At 43.2% G+C, this 25,914-nt stretch overlaps 1 protein-coding gene across 3 annotated transcripts in view; it reads left to right on the forward strand.

Moving 5' to 3' along the window:
- PCDH11X (protocadherin 11 X-linked) overlaps window positions 1–25,914 on the forward strand; it is a 1,806,309-nt gene that overhangs the window by 128,855 nt on the left and 1,651,540 nt on the right. The gene's annotated exons all lie outside the window — the stretch shown is intronic.

Genomic DNA, 25,914 nt, shown 5'->3' on the forward strand with positions numbered 1-25,914 from the left:
TTGGGGAAATCCTGAAAACCCGACTGGATTGCGGCCCTGCTTTAGGCGTACAGAGGCAGGGTAAAGGCCTAAGCTGGTTTTAGCTAAAACCAGTTTTGATTATTGGTACTTGGACAATCTATCTTTTTGATTGTCCAAGTACTGACTTAGGCTGGTTTTTGGACTTTTTTTTTATTATGAGCCCCATTTGGTCTAAATTTCTCAAGGATTCTTTTTCCTGCTGTAGTATCCATGTGGTTGTCAATTAACTGCTAGGCGCTGCTTGTGGAATCATACCTAGCAGTGCATAACTGGACTCAGGCATCACTAGGTGCCACTCTGAGATCTAATTAACACAATATGGGTTTTACATGGACTTTTGTTAGGCATCATTAGGCGTCCACGATCAGGGCATTGATCAACACCTAAGGTAGGATCCGTTTATAGAATTTAGCCCTGAAGTCAGATTCTATATAGGACGCTTGTTCTCAGAAGCTGATGGGCATCCAATATAGAATTGGGCCTAAAGCCACCTAAAATAAACCCGATTATGTAACCGACATCTATATTACAGATGCCGGTTAGACAATCGAGTTATTGTAGACGCGGGCACTATACTTATCACAAGGGATCTCCCTGCTGTGATAAGTATAGTGGCCGCGACTGCGCCTGTCAGTCTCCCCCCTGAACGAATGAGGCAGGAGGGATGCCCAATCCCTCCTGCCCAGAAGACCTCCCCCTTCCCGATGATTGCTGGTAGGGGGTGCCTAACCTCTCCTGCCGGAAGACCCCCCACCTCAACCCAAAGATAGCTGGCAGAAGGGAGCCCAACTCCTCATGCCGGAAGACCCCCCACCCCACCCCCATGTTTCATCCCAAAGGGGCCCACCTCAGGAGTTTGAATACTGATTGAAAGTAATTGCATATGGAAAGAGAGGAAGAGAGAGAGTTAACTTTAGTACGACAGTAGAAGATGGTAGGAGTAAAGGACCAGAGAGGCTGGGAGTCTGGGAAGGAGAGGGAATATCTTTACTATTCCACTTCATCCTGTGCCCTAGTTTTTAACGGTGATGATATCTTGAAAGCCAGGTGTGCTTTGTATTAATTTGAATTTGAAACTAAATAAAATAGTCTTTTGGAAAGTTTTCTGCCCTGAATTATTTTCTTCAGTATTTACTCATGAGATCATTGAAATCTGCCACCAAAGGAATTCAATCACAAAAAGACAATAAATACAATTCTGTGGTTGACCTGTGTGTCAGTGTTGATGAAAAATGGATTCTAGTCACAGTGACAATATTTTCTTTTCATGGTTAGAACTGAGGGACAAAATGAAACTGCATTACTATGCAGAGTCAAGACTTCTCTGTGGGAAATACTGTTTTACAGGCTCAAGATGTGCATGCAGGCCACATCCACATTCTCTGTCTTGCAGACTTGTATTGTGCCAACATGCTTTAGTCCTTCACTGATTTTCAGACTTGTTCTGTGACAAGTGGCTGCAGTTTAACAAATTCAACACCTGGCATCATTCTCCCAATGCCACATAAACAATTCTATAATACTTTATTTTTGTTTGAGCTCTTATTCCAGTTTTCTGTAATACTTTCAGTGACAAGGTATTTGCAATATTCATGGTTATTTTATGATTTCATTTTGCAATAAAATATTTCAACCACATGGCTTTTATTTTAGAAGCTCTCTGTGTTTTGGATATTGTATGGACGTCCAAGTCCCAATTTTATAAAACCAGGATATGGATATCTAAAACTGCATGAAATCCTTATGGCAAGGGGAGGGGCATAGTTTGGATGTGTTTTGGGGGGACTAGGTAGCGGCTAAAATATGAAGGAACTCTGATTTTAGAAGGTACATCTAGGTCCCAAAATATGCCATTGTTATTTAGATCTGGTACTTGGCAAGTCCATGATACAGAAGGGCGCTCCTTAACCTCCAGTGGTTAATGCAGGAGCCTGAGAATCATTGGATCCCAGTTCAAATCAGGTGTGTGTGTGTGTTTAATTTGGTATATAAGAAACCTACAAGCCTGAAAACTATTGAGGCAGTGTTTCTGGATGGTTCAAAATTTTTTATTTATTTTTTTTTTTTAGTACAAACACCTGGAATGGGATTTCAATATGGGTTCTCTGCTTCTCAGTCCATTGTTTTAACTATCAGACTACTCTTTAGACCAGGGTTGTCCAACGTCAGTCCTCAAGGGTCACAGTCCAATCGTGGTTTTCAGGATTTCACCAATAAATTTGCATGAGATCTATTTGCATGCACTGCTTCCACTGTATGTAAATAGATCTCATGCATATTCATATGGGAAATCCTGAAAACCCAACTGGATTGCGGCTGGACGCCCCTGTCTTAGAACCTATGTTCCACTGCTTCTTAGGGGTGGAGGGGAGTTGCTATTTAAACATCTTTGTCATCTTTGTCTTCCTCAATGTTTAGACCTTTAACCCCCTCTTTTACGAAACTGCGATAGCAGTTTCTAGCGCGGGGAGCCGCGCTGAATGCCCCATGCTGTTCCCGATGCTCATAGGTACTCAGTGAGCGTCGGGAGCTGTGCAGGCCATTCAGCACGGCTCCCCGCGCTAGAAACTGCTATTGCAGTTTCGTAAAAGGAGGATTAAGTTTATTCCTCTATGCATTATAGTGACAACCATCAACCATTTTAGTAGCACACTCTGGACTAGCTCTATTTGATGTGTCTCCAGAACTGTTCTCATGAAAACTCTTGAACTGGAACAAAACTATAGAATAGCAGCATTTTCTCCAAGGACAAGCAGGAGTATAATATTTTCATGTAAAGCACACAGAAAGGGATCAAAATACACACAAAAAAAGTCAACAGTAACCACAAAGGAGTGTACACACCAATAGAACTGGGACAGATGGCTCTTTATTCACTAAAAAGACCTGACACTGCTAGTGTTTTGGCTCTTGGCCTGCATCAGGGGTCTCTTAAGATGTCTCTTATACAAATTCTTTACAAGATTAGCCCCAATATTAAATTAAACTGTTTACCATGATTTGCACTCAACATTCCTTTGTGGGTATAATATTTTCATGTGCCATCCTTGGAACCCAGTACAGACATTGCTAAGTGCACTGTCACTTTAAACCTTTAGGTAGTGCCCATACCACACATGTGAATAACAAGCCCTTGCCTTTGTTGAGAAAAAAAGAAATGACACTATATAATATATTCGCTTTCTGCAGCACAGCATTGATTATAGTAGCATGGCATTTTGACAGAATTGCATTTTTTCTTAGGTACCAGTAAGTGTTGATAAACCTTAGGTACACTCCAGGTTTTTTTTTGTGTGGGTGTGTGGCCATTTTACGTGCCTTCCAGCTAATCAATTTTTTTTTAAATTGTTTATAATCATTTTTAATGACGCTTTTCAATTAATAATGCCAATTAAGCCTAACTGAATAATTAAGTTAGGCCTCTAGAATGAGTAGGCATGCTGATTTAGGTGCCTAAATTCAGGCACAATTTATAGAATCTAAGTGCATGCATGCTTGGGGGGTGCCTAAATCTTGGTGCCAATTCATGGAATTGCCACCTTTGAGGGTTTTGTATATTTTTAAAGTTTATTTTAAGCACGTTTGACTTCTTAAAACAAATATCATGCAACGGAGAACTCATTCAGCATGCAGTTAGACTGGGCAGTTCAGAAAGCCACTCGATACTTTGCTATTTCTGTTTATTGTAGGATTTTGAACTTACACTAAATCATTACAAAATATTTTAGCTCAGAATTAAATCTGAAACATTGTCCCTCCTCTACTGGTAAAACTATAGGAAATGAAAAAAGGCCAAGAGTCCAACCAGAATGCCTTTCAAAATCTGCCCATAATGCCTCTGGGCAAACTGTGCCCCAGATACAAGACTAACAAAATTAGATTGCATAAAGGAAGCAGAGCAGGCCTGAAGAATGAGAGAGGCATTTTGATATCAACCATTGCACAAACACACAAAAACATTTTAGAGTAACTTAAAAGGAAAGAATTTTGAAAATGCCACACACATCTTTGTCTATAATCTACCGTATATAACAATCCTGTATGCTACTGAACTATTCATTCTAATTGTTATTATATTTAAAAAATTCAAGAATCGTTGTTAGGCTGTGACAGCAAAGTAATAAAATCACACATTTGGACATATTTTCAGGCTTAAGCAATATAATATGGGGGAGGGGAAGGGTAAACAACACACCAGGTTTTGAAAAACTCCTCTCAGATAGTGGCACCTGATTTGATTTATTGGCTTTATATACCGCCTAGTCCAAAGTTGAAAAGTGGTTTGCTAAGTGGCCACTGATATTCAAAGGCAGTAAAATTCTGGCCTACTTTTCAGTATCTAACCCCCTCTTTTACAAAGGTGCGCTATGCTTTTTAGCGCGTGCTAAACACACGCTAAGCGCTAATGCGTACATGTTATCCTATGGACGCGTTAGCAGTTAGTGCACGCGTTGATTTAGCTAAAACGTTTAGCGCACCTTTGTAAAAGAGGGCCTACGCTTTTTCTTAGGCGTCGTTAGCTGTGATTCTGCTAACAGGGCCTAAGCATGATTGGCATGTGGCTGGAGTCCATTTTTGTAGACACTGCCGATTTAGGCGCCCTTTAAAGAATCTGGCTCTAAACTTACACATGACCCCCCTAATTCTATATATAACACCCAAAAATTGCATGATCATATTCAGTGTATAATTTAATTGTTTAACAAGACAATTAGTGCTGATAATTGGGTGCTAACAATCAATTATTGACACAAATTGGCAACAATTAGAATTTGTGTTTGCCTCTATAAATGGCGCCAGAATCGCAATTAAAAACTTATTTGTTTGTGAAAGCTTTAAATTAGCTATTGGTGTTTTAGCTATCTTACTTCATGTAAACATTACTGGCTATGTGCTATTTTCTAGTGGAAGTGTAATGGATGGAGGGGATTTGATAAGAAAATGTTGTTTGTGAAAGCTTTTAATTAGCTGTAGGTGTTTTATCTATCTTATAGTCTGCTTTAGGTGAATATTACTAGCTATGTGCTATTTTTAGCAGAAGTGTAATTGATGGAGAAGATCTTAAAAGAAATGTTGTTATTAGACAATGGGGCTCATAATCAAAACTGAAATATGTCTAAAAACTGATCCAAGTCAGCACTTGGATGATCTAAAAGACAGATTGTCCAAGTGCCGATACTGTTGCCATGTCTGGATGGCCATTCCATCACAATGCTGGCTCCTTCCATGTCCAAAAGGTCTTGTTCTGGACATTTGGGACTTGGACAAATTTTTAGTCGAGAATGTGCTATAAAGATAGACATAGTGGCGGTCTGGACGATTAAATGCCTGGACGTATAGATAGACAATTTTCAAAAAAAATAGACTAGAACGGGTACAAGTGGATCGATTTTTCACTCCGTAAAAAAATTACAAAGACTAGGGGACATTCGATGAAGTTACAGGGAAATACTTTTAAAACCAATAGGAGGAAATATTTTTTCACTCATAGAAGAGTTAAGCTCTGGAACGCATTGCCAGAGGTTGTTGTAAGAGTGGATAGCGTAGCTGGTTTTAAGAAAGGTTTGGACAATTTCCTGGAGGAAAAGTACATAGTCTGTTATTGAAACAGATATGGGGGAAACCATTGCTTGCTCTGGATCGGTAGCAAAGAATGTTGCTACTCTTTCGGTTTTTGATCAGGTACTAGTGACTGGATTGGCCGCTGTGAGCACGGACTACTGGGCTTGATGGACCAATAAGGCAATTCTTGTGTTCTTATGTACACCTGATCCGTGTCTAATTTAGGCATGGGGATTTACAACAGGGTTGGTGTGAATCCTGGTGCTAAGTGCTATTCTATAAATGGTGCCCAACGCAGTGCACCATTTATAGAATGGCATTTCGCTCTCATTTTTCTGGGCACCAATTTTTTGATTGACATATATAGAATTTGTCCCCGATTGTGCAGAATAATCATGTGAATGTGTGCGCATATGTGCATAATGCCAAAAGTGATAGTGTGTACTTTGCAGGTGGGCATACGCATGGGCATCGTCTGAACGGAGCATGGCCAGGGTGCACATTTACACACATAACTTGCAGAATGCTCTAAGTTATGTATAAACAGGATGTCTGGAACACAGATGCCCACATTTGCTCCAGCTCAGGCCTCTCTCTCATGCAACGTCCTATTTGCCGGGAAGACCGCGGCAGAGGGATGGCCATTGACAGCATGTCAGAGTCGCTGCTGCCAGTGGCCCCCCTGAACAGAATACATTTTAAAAGTGGATCAGGAAGGGGATGACCTGCTGGGCTATGGGGCCCCTGTGAGCTCAAGACTCTAGGCAGCTGCACTGCTCACCTCTGCCTAAAACCGGCCCTGCTGGCCATGCCCTATTGCTACCCGGTTGCCCATGATCTATCCCTAGCTGCACTAGATAGCTAGCTTGGGATTTTTACAGTGTTGGTTGGTTTTAGGGTGCCATACACATTAGTGCAGTTCTATACTAATTGCTATCACATAGTAAAACCCAAGTTAGCAGCTTAGCAAATATTTCCCCTATCACTGCTGCCTAACTTACGGTAATTGGTTTAATTTCCTTTAATTGATGCAATAATTGATTATGTTGTTTAAAAACAATTAAAATGTAATTAAAAGACAGCGCCTCTATAAATGGCACCAGAATCTCAACTATGGAGGTTCCTACTGGTGATGCAATAGGCGTGGTTAATGCTGGAAGTACCCTTTGGCATTGGTAGTTGCCTCTGTAGTTGCAATTCTTGTTACAGATAGGAGCCAGAAATGTAGGCCTTGAACACTCTGGCATACATTTCCAGAGCCTCTGTGGCATGGCTACGATTCTAAAAACAGTACCGTCGCATGATTAACACGTGATCGGCAACACTTTTGTGGGCAACTGCCGATCGTGGTTCTGTTTCTAGAATCCATGCCTTCTAGCCTATTTTGTGCTTATAGAATAATAGCTTAGTGAGTGAGACCCGAATTGATAGCTTATTCACACAAAATAAACCCCTCAGCATTTTGCATGTAAATTTTATATTTGTATTTTCCATGTTAAAAATATTGTAGGTTCATCCAGCCAGCCTATATAGTTTGCATAGCTCAGTTGTTTCTCTTTGAAAAGGAACGTGTGAATCCTAATACAGTGCTAACAGATTCTATAGTCTAGCACCTCAGAAAAGTTTGAGCAGGTTAACTGGGTAGCTACTAAGTATGTTTATCAGCATATTAAGGGTGACTTTTCTAAAGTGCAGGAACCATATGTTACTAATAAAAAATAATATGTGGTAAATGCAAAGCCTGTGCATTAATTGTTGGGAGCATTCCGAGCTTCTACCTATGGCCTAGATTCACTAACCTTTCGATCCGTGTACGATTCGTGAGCGATTGGAGGCAGGCTGATTCACCAATCATATTCATGCAAATGGAGGAGATCGGAGGCACGCCCCCAACCGACTGCACGGATTGGACTGAGTCGGGGAGAGCCCTGACAGTAGTGAAGGAGAAGCAGCCTCCTGTCACTGCTGTCAGGACTTCTGCCGGCTTTTTTTTCCCCATTTTTTTAAAATGGGCTGCAAAATATCAGGCCTATAAAAATTTTTTTTTAAAAAGCCTCCCCCTACCCAACAAAGCACCCCCGTGCCAAACCCCACCCCCCCCATGCGCTCCAAAATGGCAGGAGGGATGCCAACCGTCCTGGCACACATACACACATACACCCCAACTGGCCTGGCACCCCCCCCCCGACCAATCTGACATCCCTCCTGCATCTAAAAGTTGGAAGCAGGAGGGGTGCTCAGTCTCTCCTGCACCTTAGGCCTCCAATGCTGTTTTTGGGAGCAGGAGGAACCACAAAGTCCTCCTGCTCCTTCTCCTCCTCCCAAACGCAATGCGAATGTGGGCCTTAGGCCCCACCCTGGTGCATCATGTGATACACGGGGAGAAGCCTAAGGCCCTGATTTGCTCAGGTGCCTCAGGCACCTCCCTTGGGTGTAACACACGTAAAATATCTGTGCTATGGAAAAAAAAAATGAAAAGACAGGCAGACCTGTCAACCCCCTCTCCCCCCAACTAACACGGGAGATTTCAGGGTGGCAATGGATCAGGAGAGTTGGCCGGGACGTGTCCGACTGGTCCCCAGCAGTCGCTTCTTCTGTTGATCGGCCAGCCCAGTCGGCATCCCTGCCTACTTTATATGCCATTTCCCCTCATTTGCATGCACGGATCGGAGGAGAGGTTAGTGAATCGGGTCGGAGGGAAATTGGGTCGCAAATGGGTCGCAAACCAATTGGTAAACGATCGGCTTGCTTAGTGAATCTAGCCCTAAGTAGGTAACATATAGAAAAACATTGACTATGTATCAAGTGCATGACAAATAATGCAGAAACAATTAATGCCACTTAGTGAGGTGGCATTGAGTGATCTGTGTTTTCTTCTGTATTAACTTCAAGGCACAGTCCATGTCCATTCATTGCGCATTCCCCACTCTTTTCCATGCTGTGTACTTAACATGTGAATTAACACACACTAAAGAGCTTATTTTTAAGCTTATAAGGCTTGAACAAAGAGCTTTTCTTATTCTTGTAAAGGCTTAAGGAACTGCAGTCCTACTATTTAAGGCAGTAATGGAATACATGTCTTAAGTAATATTAAGCTACAGAAAAAAAACCAAACATGCCAAAATACTGAAATTTCACCAAAAACAATTGGCAATAACTTCTAATCCCTCTGTGAACAAAACACCTGTGTCTTGGATATAAAACCAATAGTAAGAAGACTTTCAGTACGGGCCAATCACTAATTCTGAGATTGTTAGGCTCCGGGCAAAGAACTTATAGGTGACAAGCTCCAGAATAAAAAGCCTAAATAAGTCCTGCCCTATACATCATTGAATCATCAAAATGAAACATTGAACAGACGCTCGTAGTGAGTACAGAGAAGGGAGAAGAAAGAAAAAAGAGTCTTGAATCCTCAACCGCCTAATAAATAGGTTCAAAAATCATTGAAAATCATTGCCGTGAAAGGAACCCGATTGGACTCAGATAAGTTGACTGTATTTTTTGTCATTTTATCAATAACTTTTTGTTTTGAACCTATTTATTAGGTGGTTGGGGATTAAATATATTTTTTCCCTTCTCCCCACTCCAAGCATCTGTTCATTGTTTCACTTTGATGATTAATTACTGATAAATTATTGATTCAAGACTCAATGTTGTACAGGGCAGGACTTATTTAGGCTTTTCAGTCTGGAGCTTGTCACCTATAAGTTCTTTGCCTGGGGCTTAACAATCTCAGAATTAGTGATTGGCCTGTACTGAAAGTCTTCTTATTATTCGTTTTATATCCAAGATGCCGGTGTTTTATTCACAGAGGGATTAGAAGTTATTGCCAATTTGTTTTTGGTGAAGTAATATTATACAGGTCAAAATAAAAAAAATCCTCATCTACTTCATTTCAGGATACGTGTACACTACTAAGGGCTCCTTTTACTAAGGTGCGCTAGCGTTTTTAGCGCACGCACAAAATTACCACATGCTATTTCACGCAGTACGCTTCTAGAATAATGCCAGCTCAATGCTGGTGTTAAGGTCTAGTGCGCGTGGCAATTTAGCATGCACTATTCCGTGTGTTAAGGCCCTAACACATCTTAGTAAAAGGAGCCCTAAGTCTTGGTGAAGTACTGATTTACCACAGATAGTAACAGGATTTACACTGTTTGCTCTGGATCGGTAGCATGGAATGTTGCTACTCCTTGGGTTTTGGCCAGGTACTAGGGACCTGGCTTGGCCACCGTGAGAAAGGGCTACTGGGCTTGATAGACCATTGGTCTGACCCAGTAAGGCTATTCTTATGTTATGTTTCAAAATGCCCAAATGGACTTTCATGTGTTTGAATCATCTAAATCCTGGTAGCAGAAAAGGGATGATCAATGCATCAGTATGTTTAAATAGCAAGGGGGGGTTGCTTTTGGGTGGGACTAGGGAAGACCGAAAATCAAGACGTTCAGTACTGATTGCTGAACTGAAAGAAACATCCAAGTCTAAAAAGAAGGAATCCATAGTGCTGATTTCGTCCCAGGACAAAGTAAAGGGACGTTTGAAAGAAGTAGTGTGGGAGACTGTGCTGCACCTATGACCTGCTAGAAGAGAGGTGGGGAGAAGATAGGAAGCCTGAAGGAGTTTGCACTGAAGCCCTATGAAAAACTGCAGGAGAGCCAGCCTATGACCACTGAAGATTCTGGCAGAGATAGTGGTGTAGTAATGGGGCGCAGGGAGGAGGACCTCCCGGGCATTGTCTTCAAAGGGTGTGCAAGCACCAGTGCCTCTCTGCCCTCCACATACCTCTAGAAATGTTCGCTGGCGCAAGCAACATCTTCCACTCACTGTTCATGCCGGTCTTGGCTCCCTTCTGATATTACTTCCTGGTTGTGGGATTTCCTATATATTAATCCAATGCTAAGGGCCACAAATTTTAATCTCTCTGGTAAGACTTCTGAAATGTCATTAAAAATACCTGTTCCTGAGGAGTCCAGCAGTGGAATGAAGAGTATCCCCACCTTGAGGGAGTAATTCCTTCACTCTGGAACTCTTTAATGTAGAAAAGGCCCTGATTTGTGTTTCTTCTATGAATTAAAATCTTCCAGGAGCTGCAAGAAGGATGCATAAGGTTACAACTCATATGGGAAACTGAAGAGAAGAAGGAAACAATGGATTAGTCCAAAAGAGTTTAGAGGGAAAAGGAGTAAAGAAGAAAGAGATTCACACATTTAGAGCCATGAATAAAATAATACTTTGGTGCGATAGGGCGCACAGCATCAGATCAAAGGGAACCTAAAGTACAAAGAAGTGAAATGAGAATGTCTCAGAGGAGTAGGCCAGCAGGGATCAGAAAGTGCTTCTTTGTAGCCATAGCCCATAATAACTGCTAATAAACTGTTACAGATTTCAGCTGTTTTGTTTAGAAGAAATTTACCTAACAAAAAGACTTTTATATTGGAAAATCACATACTGAGTGTATCTGTTTAGAACTGTTTCCAGCTGAATTCTTTGGGACTTGAATGCAAATCTAAATCAGAGTTAGTAGGTACCTAGAAGGACTTTGGGCTGAATTCACTAACCTGCCTGATTGTGTCCAATCCGTGTGCGATCCGTGGCAGGCCTATTGGACCAGGGCTTTACTGTGAAGAGCCAGGTGGACTCTTTGGTCAGAAAGGGTTTCTTTAGTCTTTGGAAGCTTCGGTCCGTTAGGGCGTATTTTGATGTTTTATCATTTAGAATTTTGGTACAGTCTCTTATACTAAGTCAGCTTCATTACTGCAATATTGCCTATTTGGCAATTTCCCAGAAGAATATGCAACGATTGCAAATGCAGCGGTCAGGCTGATTTTTAGGTCAGGCTGACGAAATATGATCATGTAACACCTTCCTATCAAATACTGCATTGGCTGCCAATGGAGGCGCGAGTGAAGTTTATGTTTAGTTGTTTCTGTTTTAAGGCTTTGTTTGGTTTAGCTCCCAAATATGTAATTGAGCTTTTCTCTTTTGCAACCAACAGACATAAGAGAAACTCACATCTGAATTTGCTTTTTCCGTCTGTTAGAGGATTTAAACTTAAAAAACATCATCAAAATCTTTTTTCATATCAAGCAGCGTTATAACATAACATAACATAACTTTATTCTTCTATACTGCCATAATCAGTTTCTAGGCGGTTTACACAGAAGAGGGCTGGACAATCAGCGAAATACAATTAATTGGAATACAGCAATTCAGTATACAATTTTAGTTAACAGTAATGTCCTCATTTAGGTAATAAATTTATCAAACAACGTTGACTTGATTACTTTTTGAAATGCATCATAAGACAACACAACTCCACCAATACAATTACCCCACCAGGACTGCTGCTTACATGCTTGTAATGCAAGAGTCCTGTCCAAAAAGATCTTATATCTGTAGCCATAAATTTTTGGATAGGCAAATAAATTGGAATTCCTAATTATCCTTGTTGGGCAATATAACACAAAATGGACTCTATAACACAAAATGAGATAAAAGGTTATTTGGGTCTTCAGCCTCCAGCCCAACTTCCTACCATTCAACCTTCCAGCAGGAAAGCTGAGCTCTCTCTCAACTTCCAATCTCATATAGGGAAGTAGACTCCTTCTCTAAATTCCCTTCAGGAACTGGATTGGGGAGAGGAGGAGCAAAGGGCTTGCAAACCGATCGGTACACGATCGGTTTGCTTAGTGAATCTAGTCCTAGGTGCCTAACATAATTATTTAACAAGCTTAATCATCACCAATAACAAGCAATTCATATTTTATAATTAGTTTAAATTAAAATGAAGGCATGAAGCCCAAGGAGCCTACTAGAAAATGGGTGTGGTTAGGTATGGATCTTACTGTCTTTTGCCGGTAGGCACCTAAAGTGGACTTAGGCACTCATATTTAGGCCAAGAAAACCCTGGGGGCAACTCTAGATGCAATTCTATAAATGACCATTCTATAATCTGAAGATTGACAGGTGTTATGCACTGTGTTCCTGGCGCTGTCTATAGAATTAGGGCTTAAGTGCACTAGGTTCTCCCTCCAGGAGATATGAGCAATCTCCGTGTAGCATCTCCAGCTCCTGCCAACCTGTGCAGTGGACACTTGAACAAAGAGACTATTAAAACAAATTAACAACAGCATGTAGCTAAATGCTGCTATATGTAAAAAAATGCACATATAATACAAAATATACACATATGTAGAGCAAATGTGTAATAATACAAATCCTATAGAACTGTATGTAGATGGTGCGGATCTACAAACAGTGTTCATTCAAGAAGACACATGAGCTAGGACTTAAACCATGTCTCCCAGCACTACCACTAAGTTTCCCAGACCAGGAGGGATGTTTATTTATTCATTCATTCTATTGTCTATACCGTTCTCCCAAGGATGTACGCTTGTTTCAAATAATGTGCATCATCAAGGGGGGTGGGGGGGGGGTATGGACCTATGAGGAGCATTGCCTTGTCAGGGATGTGTCAAGCAGTTACATGTGCGGTTTATGGACTAGTATTATTTATGTACCTAACTGCCTACAGTTAGATGCAAGCTGGCATAATTTAATTTATTTTCCATATTTATATCCCACTTAACCACAAAACAGGTCACAGTAATAAAATGTGTACATCAGAATATTCCATCAACATTTAACATACACTTTACAATATTACCATAATGTCCACCCTACTCAATCAAAGATATTTCTGGAATGATCATGTTTTTAGTCCAAGCAGTGGCATACCAAGGGGGGGGGGGGAGGCGGTCCTCCCCGGGTGCAGCCTTAGGGGGGGTGCACAGCCGGACAGGTCCGGAAAATTCCTGGGCTACGACGGCACTCAGCGGCATCAGCAGCACCCCTACTCCCTCCGTGACATCACTCAGCGACATCGGCGCCCCCCCTGCCTTGCGACAGCACTCAAGTTCGGCCTCCTTCTCCTGGCATCAGCAGAACTTCAGATCGGCAACAGGTGCTCAGTCAAAAGCTTCCCCTAACTGAACTGCCTGGGCGGAAACAGGAAGTTGAGTCAGGGGAAGCTTTTGACTGAGCACCTGTTGCCGATCTGAAGTTCTGCTGATGCCGGGAGAAGGAGGCCGAACTTGAGTGCTGTCGCGGGGCAGGAGGGGCGCCGATGCCGCTGAGTGCCGTCGCAGCCCAGGAATTTTCCGGACCTGTCCGGCTGTTCACCCCCCTAAGGCTGCACCCAGGGCTGAGGGCCCCCCCACCCCCCTTGGTACGCCACTGAATCCAAGAAAGTAAGTATAAGAATAAGAAAGTATAAGAGATTGAATAATAAGCTGTAAGTCGCTACTCTCTAAAAAAATGTTTCATTCTATGCAACAATTTTAGTTTAAACTATATTTTTCTAATCAAATTTTAACCTGTGTTTCCATAGTCAAACTTATATCTAACCAAACCTCCAGGAGTTTGATTTCATTTTTATGTTTAATATCTGCATTATGGAGTTTCACCGCTTCTGTGGAGGTGGCTTGATCTCCTTTTCCTCCCTGTCATACTAAATGTGCTTAGGCGCATGAATGCTGATGTATGCTAATATTCTATAATGGCAGTAGCATGCACAATTCCCGTTAAAATTAGCACAGTCTGCATCATTCCAGTACCTAATTTTTCTTACCTGAGAATTTATCTCCTTGTGCCTCCTATTTCCAGCTGACCCTTTTACACATTGGAAAGCGCAGCCCTGGGTGGATCCACTCATACCGGTCATTGATCTGTCTTAATTTCTGGCATTATAACTTTTGTATAACTTTTTGAATGCTACTATGGTTTTATGTTAGTATTTTATGACTACCGTATTTTCACGCATATAACGCGCGCGTTATACGTGTTTTTACAAACCGTGCATACCCTTGCGCGGTATACGCGTGAGCGCGTTGTACAAAATTTTTTTTACATAGTTCCCCCCCCCGACGTCCGATTCACCCCCCGCAAGACTGCTCGCACGCACCCGCACCCCCACCCCGAAGGACCGCCGACTCCCCGACACGATCGGGGCAAGAGGGAGCTCAAGCCCTCTTGCCCCCTTGACTCCCCGACACGATCGGGGCAAAAAGGAGCCCAAGCCCTCTTGCCCCGCTGATTCCCCAACTCCCCGACAATATCGGGCCAGGAGGGAGCCCAAGTCCTCCTGGCCCTGGCGACCCCCCCCCTGTTAGTTTTTCTGGCCAGGAGGGAGCCCAAACCCTCCTGGCCATGGCGACCCCCTAACCCCACCCTGCACTACATTACGGGCAGGAGGGATCCCAGGCCCTCCTGCCCTCGACGTAAACCCCCCTCCCCCAATGACCGCCCCCCCCAAGAACCTCCGACCGCCCCCCCAGCCGACCCGCGACCCCCCTGGCCGACCCCCACGACACCCCCACCCCCCTTCCCCGTACCTTTCTGTAGTTGGCCGGACAGACGGGAGCCAAACCCGCCTGTCCGCCAGGCAGCCAACAACGGAATGAGGCTGGATTGGCCCATCCGTCCCAAAGCTCCGCCTACTGGTGGGGCCTAAGGTGCCTGGGCCAATCAGAATAGGCCCGGGAGCCTTAGGTCCCACCTGGGGGCGGGGCCTGAGGCACATGGGCCCAACCCGACCATGTGCCCAAGGCCCCGCTCCCAGGAGGGACCTAAGGCTCCCGGGCCTATTCTGATTGGCCCAGGCACCTTAGGCCCCACCACTAGGCGGAGCTTTGGGACGGATGGGCCAATCCGGCCTCATTCCGTCGTTGGCTGCCTGCCGGACAGGCGGGTTTGGCTCCCGTCTGTCCGGCCAACTACAGAAAGATATGGGGAAGGGGGGTGGGGGTGTCATGGGGGTCGGCCAGGGGGGTATTGGGTCGGCTGGGGGGGCGGTCGGAGGTTCTTGGGGGGGGGCGGTCATTGGGGGGAGGGGGGTTTGCGTCGAGGGCAGGAGGGCCTGGGATCCCTCCTGCCCGTAATGTAGTGCGGGGTGGGGGTAGGGGGTCGCCGTGGCCAGGAGGATTTGGGCTCCCTCCTGGCCCGATATTGTCGGGGAGTTGGGAAGTCGGCGGGGCAAGAGGGCTTGGGCTCCCTTTTGCCCCGATCGTGTCGGGGAGTCGGCAGGGCAAGAGGGCTTGGGCTCCCTTTTGCCCCGATCGTGTCGGGGAGTCGGGGGGGCAAGAGGGCTTGAGCTCCCTCTTGCCCCGATCGTGTCGGGGAGTCGGCGGGGCAAGAGGGGAAGCAGCAGGACACCGGTAGGAGCTTCTACATGATGGGGGGGGGGGGTCGGGAGGCTGTGGGGGTGCGAGCGGTCCTTCAGGGTGGGGGTTCGTGCGAGCAGTCCTTCGGGTGGGGGTGCGAGCGGTCCTGCGGGGGGGGGATGAATCGGACGTCGGGGGGGCATCAGGCTTTCAGGGTGGGGACAGGACTTCAAGGGGGAGAGGAGAGTCGGGGCGGGCGAAAGAAGAATCGGGGTGGCCAGAGGAGAGTCGGAGCGGGCGACTGGAGAGTCGGGCAGCATGCGCGGTATACGGGTGTGCGCGGTATACAAAAATTTCTGTACATAAATTTGTGTTTTCCGCACGCTATACCCGTGTGCGCGTTTTACACGGGTGCGCGTTATCTACGTGAAAATACGGTACTTAGATGCACTCTTAAGCTGTTATAGAATTAATGATAAGTGCAACCCCCTGTGGTGCCTAAAATGAGGAGCCAATTTCTAAATTGCCTCTGTACTGATAGAGAGTGCACAATTACCAGTAATGGAAAGAGATACAGCAACAAACTATGTTAAGGAGACTAAAGGCCAGATTCTCAAAACTTAAGATTACTTTTAACACGGTCACTAAACCAGTTCTAGCCGGTGTAGCCTGCATGCATTTTAGCGGCGGATTATCAAAATGGCTTATCACGGTCTTTTGTGAGCTTTCTAGCAGTCTCCGACACTTCCATGCAAATGGGCTCTTCAATATTTAAATGAACATCCTGGGATGAACCGGGGAAGGGCCTGAGGCTCTGATTGGCCCAGGCTGTATAATGCCCCTCCTATAAGAGGAGCCTTAAACAATCTGGGCCAATCAGAGCCTCAAGCCCATCCCAGATGCAGCAGGAAGGAGCCTAAGGCTTTGATTAGCCCACACACTTAAAGCCCCACCCACAGGAGGGGCCTTAAACAACCTGGATGCATCCAGGGAGGGGCCTGAGGCTCTGATTGTCCCAGGCTGTTTAAGGCCCCTCCCTGGTGTATCCCATGATGCACCATGGAGGGAAAGGCCCACCATTTTGAAGAGGTGGACCTGCTGGCTGCAGGGTGTAGGCATTCCTCCAGCCAGCCATCAAAGTAAGGTAAGGGGGAGAGTGCAGGGGTCATTGAAGGCACGGGGGGGGGGGGTTGTTTGGTGGCAGGAGAGAGTGAGCATCTCTCCCACTGCCAAGGGTTGCATGGCTGTGTTGCTTGGCAGTGGCCGAGGGAGTGTTGGGGGCTGTGTTGCTTGGTGGCAGGAGAGAGTGGGCATCTCTCCTGCTATTAGGTGAAGTGTTGCATGACATCGGTGGCTTGATTTGTTGTTGGGTTTTTGGGCTTTTTTTGTATTTATTCTGCATATGTGCCCATCGCTATCACGAGCGATGGGCATATGCAAATTTAGTGAATCTTTGCTACTCTCTACCAACCTCATTTGCATAAGCATTTTTTAGAGAATGACTCGCTTTTTTTAAAATCGTTACTATAACAGCTACGACGGTGGCCCTTCGGTTTTTAATACAAATGTATGAGAATCTAGACCTAAATCCTTGGTAGGAGAATGATAGTACACCCATTGGAGATTTTGCATGTCTTAAGAGACAGAGAAAAGGATAGTCAATGTCAAAGAAACAGATACAGCTGAATTTTAAGTCTACAGAAAAGCAATTTGTCCAAAGAAAAAATGGCACAGAGGGAAAAAGTATAATAACAAAAAATAATTGTGATTTCATTGTCAGATGGCAATTGCCTATATAGGGCACTTCAAAATAACAAAGACAACCAATAAAATAAAGTATAGTTGGAAGAATAGCCCTTGAAAAAGGTTGGAGCCCATCCAAGTAAAACAAATCAGTTTATGTAATATCAGTAATTACTACACTATGCCAAAAATGAACATAATCTGAGTGGGATGAGGCCAGGCTTTATTTATTAACATCTCTAGTACCAATCTAACACGATAACCAAAGTTTCAAATGTGTTTTACCATAACAATTTCAGAATTTTGATATTTCATACTAAGATTTTACTCATAAGACATGGAAACAAAGACACATAGGGGGAAAACGCCTTATTTGGTAGAACTGCAGCTATAAACACTTCCTGACTACCATATTCAGATCTTGAAAGCACATTTTAATTCTCCTCAAACGATTGATAAATATAAGAAGCACTGCTTAGATAATCTGCTCTGTGATACAGAAGAGAACAATATTTTAATGTCAGCTAATATTGATGAAAAGCAATTAAGGAGGAATTGATCTAGGCCTCTATTTAAGTTTTAAATAGAAGTAGGGTTAAAACAAATGCTTGAATATTTTGATCAAATTACTGTTAGTTCACTTACCTGTAGATACATATAAATAAAGCAATTTGAAGGTGATGCCTTTCTATTGGATTGTCTTTTGAAAGTTATTTCCTTATTCAGCTCAAAGATGGTGACGTCTAACTATTCCTTACTAAATTAAACTAATAGCATCATTGCTTGTCTTCAAAGCTACTAAGAGTTCTGTTTAAGAAAGAGAGCATGTATTACTTTGTGTATGTGAGGGGAAGAGAACAGAGCTGGTGTTTGATATAAGGGCAATCAGCTAAAGCACCCCTTTTCTCAAACAGAATATTTTGGAACAATTGCGGATAACATGAAGATAAGTCTCTACCGTTATTGATGATTGTTTGGAGTAGAAACTTTCTTTTGTAATGAATTAAGGGCTTAAGTGAGTTGATATTTAACACTTTTGATTTGTACCTTTTCTGAATACCCGTGACCCACCCATGCTCTTCCCGTGGCAATGCCCCCTTTTGGGTTCCATACATGGGCGTGGACCTTTATAAAATCTTGCACAGACAGATCGGCATGCAAATCCAGATGAATGACAATTAACTTTAATAATTTCTCTTTGAGAACCAATTATTGATTGCTAATAGCTTGTTATCTAATTTACTTGCATGTTGATCTCAAGATCCCCTTACTAAACTAAACTAAAACTTAACTTTATATACCGGGAGTTGTTTTCACATGCAGTTTTTTCAGATTTCATTTTGAAAATTGGTAACATCCACGTGTTCTTTGCAGTACTTCATTTTTTCCTTTGTGATTCTTAAGACTCCTGAGGCAGGCCTGTTGGCCGAAACATGTACGTGTCGAGTCATTGAATCATTGATTGTACCATGATGACTTTGGAAGAATAAAAGATTTGTACATCTACAGATAACGTTTGTGGACACTATTTTAGTGCACATCATTCTACTCTAGACAATTCCATTTTTTTGATTTTTGGTATTTCTCTTGTGGATTTGTTGTTCCCCTGTTTGTGTGCTGAAAAATAATACATAAACATTTAAACTGGATTCTGAGATAAACCGGGAGTCAATGGAGACTCAAAAGTAAAGGAGTCACGTGGCCGAATTTGCTTTTTCCATAAATCAACTTCGCAGCAGTATTCTGAATCAATTATGGTCTTTGAAGGCAGATCTTTGTGATGCCAAGATAAATGGCATTATAATAATCTAGCCGAGATAGTATAATTGATTGGACCAAGACAGAAAAATGACGTTGATGGCAAAGAGATCTAACCTTCCTCAGCATTCGTAAACTGAAAAAACATTTCTTAACCAGAGAATCTATTTGATCCTTAAAGATAAGGGAAGAGTTAAAAAGTATTTCCAAAATCTTGGAGGAGAACTCAATTTGTAAGGAGACTCCAGAATCCAAAAGTACAGTGGAAGGAAGATGATCCAAATTTGGGTGCTCAAAGTTGGGTGCCATTTATAGATTCCAGGGGACAGCTATGCCTCCTTAAGACAGGCTTGGGGCCGCCCTGTCGCATGGGAACCAGTGATATAGCGAGGATGAGAGGTGCCCAGGGCTGTTGTGCCTTTCCCCACCTTCTTCTCTGCCCCCCTGCTTCTTCCCCGCCTCCCCCCCTGCTGCATGCGCATCTCCCTTCCCTTCTCCCATACCTCTTTAACTTTCCTGGCGCGAGTGGCATCACCAACTTGCTGCCTGTGTCGGCATCAGCTCTCCCTCTGTCACTTCCTAGGCATAGGACCTGGAAGTTACAACAGAGGGAGAGCCGATGCTGACGTGAGCAGCAGGTTGGAGTTGGTGTGGCAGCAAAAAAAGCAAAAGGTACAGTGTGTGTATGTGGGGAGGGGGGTGAGTAAAGGAATGTGGCAGGGGCGGAGAGGAGGAGGGTTGCTGGCACCCCGACCAAGAGGCGCCCGGTGTGGACTACTACCCCCCCCACCCCACTTACTATGCCACTGATGGGGGCTCAGGTTAGTTATCTTGGTTGTTACCCTTCAACACTGGCCCCGGGGAGAGAAATGAGTTCAGAGATGGATGAAAAAAGTAAAGGAGGCAATCAGAATTTACAGCTATAAAATCTGACACAAATATGGAAATAAACATTTCTAATTCCTTTTGTGGGTTGTTGTTTTTGTTTTTCTTTTTTTCAAAGTTCTATGTTTTGAGATCATTTTGAAGTCCTTTTTTAGTATCTTGATCATAAGGTTATTGATGCACTGCATTGGTTATGAAATATCACAAAAAGCTTAAAACCACCCTTACTGGAATATGAGTCAGCGGAGAAAGAAATATTACATCATATTCCAGTTTTACCTTTCTGGAAGCCACTTATTCAGAAGCTTAAACTGGTGAAAAGCATGTTTCAAACAGAAATTTGAAAAGAATATGACACAAGGCCCTGCATGGTACCACGTTACAAACTGGGCCATCATATGTTACAGGACCATAAATTTTACCTGAAAGAGAGAGACATTCAGAATCAAAGGTCTCTATTTGTACTAACCTGCTAATTTTCTATAGTTTATCTATTGCTTGCCGTGTAGAAAGGCATATTGCATTCGTAAAAAAAATCAGAAGGTAAAAACTTCCCCAGACAAAAGATAACAGAGGTTATACTGCTGCGGGGGTAACATTTTTGTTGCAGATCAGATCATTGCAACAATGATCGTGGGATTAAAAAGGAACTTCAAAGGTACTCAGGAACATATTATGCTTGAATTTAAAACGATCAAATATTATGAAACAATACAAAGGGAGCTGTGGAGATCCTGTGAACACTACTTGCTTTCTCTAACAGCCTATGACTATGCACCTCTTTCGTTTCTGATAGAAGTGTGTTTGGTTATTGTATTTTTCTGCTTTCTTTTGTATTGGTTTCCACTTTTAAAAAAAGGACATGGGAGATGGGATTTGAGGCATCCAGGTCACAAAGTGAAAAACTGCAACTGTATTTTACAACGGCTCTGTTAAATGTAGATCCTCAGGTAAAATAAGGCCCAGATTCTACTTATGCTGCCTAAAGTTAGGCATCGGTAAGCGTCCCACTGCCGCACAACTTAATTGCTTTAATTGGTGACAAACAACGCGGTAACTGACCACGTTGTTTAAAATCGATTAAAAGGTGATTAATTAAAAAAATAGCCGCCACTGTTCCCCCTCCCCGACAGGTGCTTTTCTCCCTAGCGGCTTGCGGAACATACTGACGCCAAAGCCCACTAGGAGTGCAGTTAGGGGACGGCGCCAGACTCTGGCGTCGCTATGCGCCGCTGGCCGTGATTCTGACGTGACCTTAGGCACCAAAAATGTAGGCCTGTGAAACCCTGTCCTACATTTAAGCTGTGATTCTGGAAGCTGCACCTGTCAGTGACTGATATGCGGCAAGTGCCCGTTTTGTAAGCACCTGCAGTGGCAGGTGCTGCTTCCAGAATCAGCCCCTAAGTGTATGGATATGTATGACTGTGCCTTTATGTCTCTCATATCCGTCAGGAGCAGTGATTTTTAAAAGCTTCACTCTCTAAAGTTGGAAGGGGATCGATTCTTCACCCAGAGAGTGGTAGAAATCTGGAACGCTATTCCAGAGGCTGTTATAGGGGAAGGCACCCATCAGGTTAGACAAGTTCCTGCTGAACCAGATTGTACGCAGGTAAGGCTAAACTCAAATAGGGCACTGGTCTTTGACCTAAGGGCCACCGCGTGAGCACGATGGACCACTGGTTTGACCCAGCAGCGGCAATTCTTATGTTCTTATGAGTAAAAAACAAACCTGTGTCACATTAGCCTAGATTTCATGGGAACAGCTTTTCTAAACTGCTGCTCTATGTCTGCACATGCACACCAACCTGGAAGCACCATAAGAAAATAAGAATAGGCATACTGGGTCAGACCGATGGTCCATCAAGCCCAGTATCCTGTTTCTAATAGTGGCCAATCAAAGCAAAGTTCCATCTAGCACAGTATCATGCTGGGCGGGTATCCCCTCAACCACTAGTCTTTTTCCTTCCATACATGGAATTTCTATCCATGTAGATTTCATGTTACAATCGCTTTCCTTTCCTGCAGAAGTTTTCTATTTGACTCAGTGCCATATTTAACATATACCACCAAGGTAACCAAAGTTGAGCAAGGTGCATAAAATGATAAAAGGGTTGCTGCTTTGCTCCTTATCCAAGTATATTTTGTATTTGATATACCAGCCACTGGAATAGCCATCTGAGCAGTTTTTTCAAACTGTCCATAATCTAATCAGGTGCTTTTAAGTATTTTCCCTGTCTGTCCATGTGGGATCACAATCTAATTACCTAGGGCAACCTCAGGGTGCTGGGGCAACAGCTATAACCACTAGGCCACTGCTCCACTATCCCTCCTTTGGCCACTCTTTCCAACCCCCATCCACCATCATCTACTCTACTCTAATCCCTCTAAAATCTCCAACCTTTCCAGAATACTGCATAGCAAGAAACTGCTCACTTATATGACTGTATGTGGGGTTTTTATATATGCACATAAATGATTATTATAGAATTTCCCCCTGTATGGATAGTGCCAGCAAAAGTCACTCTAACCCCTTCAACACTAACTTGTGACCTGGATTGTGTCACTGTTGGATACAGATTACAGGTCTTGATGGACCTTTGGTCTGAGACAGTATGGTAATTGTTATGTTTGTATGTTATGCCAGAAAATAGACATTTCTACTCCCAACACATGCTCTATTACAAGGGTGTCAAAGTCCCTCCTCGAGGGCCGCAATCCAGTTGAGTTTTCAAGATTTCCCCCAATGAATATGCATGAGATCTATTTGCATGCACTGCTTTCATTGTATGCTAATAGATCTCATGCATATTAATTGGGGAAATCCTGAATACCCGACTGGATTGCGGCCCTCGAGGAGGGACTTTGACACCTCTGCTCTATTGGCAGAGCCTCTATATTATATGATGAAAAACCTTGATGACTTCCATATGGACATGAGCAAGTTCATTGTATCCAAAATGTGGACAAATGGCATATGACCCATACAGTTGCTTGACTTACCCACTTGTACGAGAATCTAAGGAATAAAAAACAGAAAACAGTGTTACTCCTTGACTTTAGTTCATATATTGTAGCTCGTGTATTGTACCATCATTACTGAAGTTAATGTTCATATTTCCATCAAAGCTGCTCATGTAAACTGCTCTGAATTGACTTCATAGTCATTAGTTAGTGGTATAGAAGCTTTAAGTAAACAATAAACAATTTATATCTTTACTGACCGCTTGGCCTGATTCTTAAACATGAGAAAAATATCCTAACTTTCATTTGTGGAAATACCAGATGATGGCACGTGAAAGACCTCAGTAGAAATGTTAGTTGTCCTGTTATGAAAATAACTTGGTGCTGGAGTACCCCCTTGCCAGTCAGGTTTTCAGGATATCCACAATAAATATGCATAAACTTGATTTTCATACACTGCCTCTATTATATGCACATTTCTTTCATGCATATTCATTGTGGATATCCTGAAAACCTGGCTGGCAAGAGGGTACTCCAGGACCGAGTTCAGAAACACTGTTCTACTAAATTAATGTAATTTGGTTTATCTTGGGGTTCCTAAAAAATCATTAGCTTAAATTTTGGCATGAAGGAAGAACATGAATAAGGCTACTAGTTACCAGTACATATGTATATTCAATTTAAAGTGATGGGTTGTGATTTTTAAAATGTTGTGGGGACAGGCTCTAATGTATTAAAGTGGTGATATGAGAATCTAACAACTCACCTTACCTTTGTGAGCAGGGAAGGATAATGAACTCTGCATTCTGACTAAAAGGAAATCTGATTTAATCACTAGAAGACAAAGAACTAGTCTAATAGTAAATGCTTTCATGTCCTATTAACATAGGCATCCTGTTTTAAAATTACCCTCCACAATACTATACTCAGTCGTCTATATAATGTACCTATTCCATACAATAGTGCTAAATATCATTTTCCTTCACCCTAACTCCTCTTCCAGAGCCACTCACATTTTAGGATCTTTTTTAGACATCATACATCTAAATTTAGATGCTCAGTTCTAGTCAATTAAAGAGGATAATTTAGGGGCTGTGAGGTCAATTTTCAGCAGCAGGTTGACTGCCTAAAATTAACAGCATATCTTAGTTGTAACTTTACATAGATTTTCAGTGGCACCATCCATTTAAGTGGTGAAATTAAACAGAGAAAATGTCAGTTTAATGTTATACCTGCTATTTCCGTGATGCCATTTAAATGGAAAAGTTATCTATTTAGCAGCTGAATATCACTAGATTTGGGTCGATATGCAGAGTTAACCGAGCTGGAGTGGTTTGCACCTCGTTAACTCGCTCAAATTGTGTCCTAATACTTGTAGCCAGTACCAGAGGATTAGAGCGGGACTCTGCAGTGCTTCCAGTGGCCACAGTCTAAAATTACACTAACATGTGACTCGAAGAGGAGTCACCTTGCAGGGTTTACAGGAACTATACAAAAACCACCAACACAGTTCCAGGATGGTAATAAAAGAAAATTTACTATATCAGAATGGCTCAATCTCCCAACATACTAACAAAAATGCAAATAACAAAAAGAAATGGCCAGCAGAAAACTCTGGCAACATTCAGGATTTTCACTCCCTAATGGAAACAGTTCTCCCTGTGATTCACTCCTTCACAGAGCTGCTTTGCAATAAAGTTTCCTTTTCCCAAGTCTGCTCCTAGCAGAGCTCAGGTAAGCACAGTTCATAGAACCAACATTCAAGTCCTGGAGAATATACTTTCTCACTCGCACATTCCTAGCACAAACACCAAAAAAGCCTCCAGCCTAAAATGGAGCAGGGCTGGCCAAAGAGGAGTGTCTCAAGTTTGCTTAGCAAAAGCTCTAACTGCTTTTCAAAATTCCAACCCAGATGGAAGCAAACTTCTTCTCCCCACAACACTCCTAGCTTAACAGAAAAGTGCATAGTCCAGGAAGTCCATGAATATGACTGGGAGCAGAAGAATAACCCAGCCAACAATAGTAAGGAAAAAAAAAACCTCACAGTCTTGCTGCTGAGCTGGAGCTGATAGCCACTCCTACTTCCATCAGCTCTGGAGCTCCACACAAATCTTCAGTAGTCAGTTCAGCTTGCAACTCCATGGGCAACTCCTGATCTGTTGCTTGTAACTCTGAAGTGGCTTCAGTTTCATCCACTTCCATAGGCAGACAGGCATTACCCTCACTAGAGCCAGGCAGCTCCTCATTAGGGAGAGCCCTAAGCTTCCTCCCTAACCTTCCCAAAAGCTTGTTGAGCACTGCTGGCTTTTCAAGGGGGAGGACACACCCTGTTCTACCTGAGTCAGCACCTTGCTGCTCTTCTCTTTGGCTCCCCCGGTGGTGACCTGGATAATAGTTATTCTGCTTGCTCTCAGGTCTGGCTTTACCCTCCCGGGTCCTAGCTCTGTTGTATTCTTGAGGAGGTTTGTATAAAGTTTTCCCAACCCCCGGCTCTAAATTGCCAACAGGCTCAGGGAGATCCAAATAGTGTTGGGTCCGTGTCCTGGGCACCCCCTTTTTGGGTTTCCTGTCCCCTTTCCTTCTGGCACCCCCAGGGAGCTTGGTAGGCACGGAGTCTGACTGGTCACACACTTAAACAGATAGTGACACAGAATATTTTGTCAGATCATCATAAGAACATAAGAATTACCACTGCTGGGTCAGACCAGTGATCCATCTTGCCCAGCAGTCCGCTCACGCGGCAGTCCTTAGGTCAAAGACCAGTGCTCTATCCAGGCAGAAGCTATTTAATCATCTTGGGTATTCAGTTCCAGTGATCAGATAC

This window comes from Geotrypetes seraphini, chromosome 5 (genome assembly GCF_902459505.1).
Source record: "Geotrypetes seraphini chromosome 5, aGeoSer1.1, whole genome shotgun sequence".
NCBI lineage: Eukaryota > Metazoa > Chordata > Amphibia > Gymnophiona > Dermophiidae > Geotrypetes > Geotrypetes seraphini.